Source organism: Propithecus coquereli, unplaced genomic scaffold (genome assembly GCF_000956105.1).
Source record: "Propithecus coquereli isolate 6110/MARCELLA unplaced genomic scaffold, Pcoq_1.0 Scaffold235, whole genome shotgun sequence".
Classification (NCBI taxonomy): Eukaryota; Metazoa; Chordata; class Mammalia; order Primates; family Indriidae; genus Propithecus; species Propithecus coquereli.
The window spans coordinates 15342-16236 of record NW_012147897.1 but is presented as its reverse complement, the minus strand read 5'-3'; positions in this window follow the sequence as shown (position 1 = coordinate 16236).

Below are 895 nucleotides of genomic sequence, written 5' to 3'. Positions count from 1 at the left end.
ATATTTTTCCACAATAAATTAGTTTTTCTGTTTGAGAAAGTTATGTAGATTAAATTATATTGTGTGTACCCTTTTGTGTCTGACTTCCTTCAATCAACATAAAAGTTTTTGAGTTTCATCCTTGTCTTGAAAAATCAGCAGTCCATTTGCTTTTATTGCTGAGTAGTATCCTCTCTTAGTTCAGACTGCTATAACAAAATACCTTAGACTGGGTAATTTATAAAGGATAGATATTTATTGTTCATGGTTCCTGAGGCTGGGAAGATAAAGATCAAGGCACCAGCAGACTTGGTGTCTGGTGAGGGCTTGCTCTATTAATCAAAGATGGCACCTTCTTGCAGAGTTGTCATGTGGTAGGAAAGGCAAGGGAACTTGCTTGAACCTCTTGTATAAAGGACACTATTCTGGTTCATGAGGATGAAGTCCTCATGACTAATTCACTTCCCAAAGGCCCTGCCTCTTAATACTATCACAATGGGTACCAGTTCCAACATATACATTTTGAGAAGATGCAAATATTCAGACCACAGCATATTCTATTGTATGAATATGCCATAGTTCGGTAATCCATTCTCCCATTGATAGATACATAGGCTGTTTCGATTTTTAAAATATTACAAATAAAATCACTACGAACACTCGTATACAAGTCGTTTTGTGGACATGTTTTTATTTCTCTTAGGAAAACATATTGGAGTAGTATTGCTGGGTCATAGGATAATCGTATGTTTAGATACATAATAAATAACAAGATCTTTTTCCAAAACACTCCACCAACATTGTATGAGAATTCTGGTTGCTCCATGTTCTTGCCAACATTTGGAATTGTTATTCTTCTTAAATTTAGCTGTTCTGGGGAGTGTATATTTTATTTATTTATTTTTATTTATGTTTT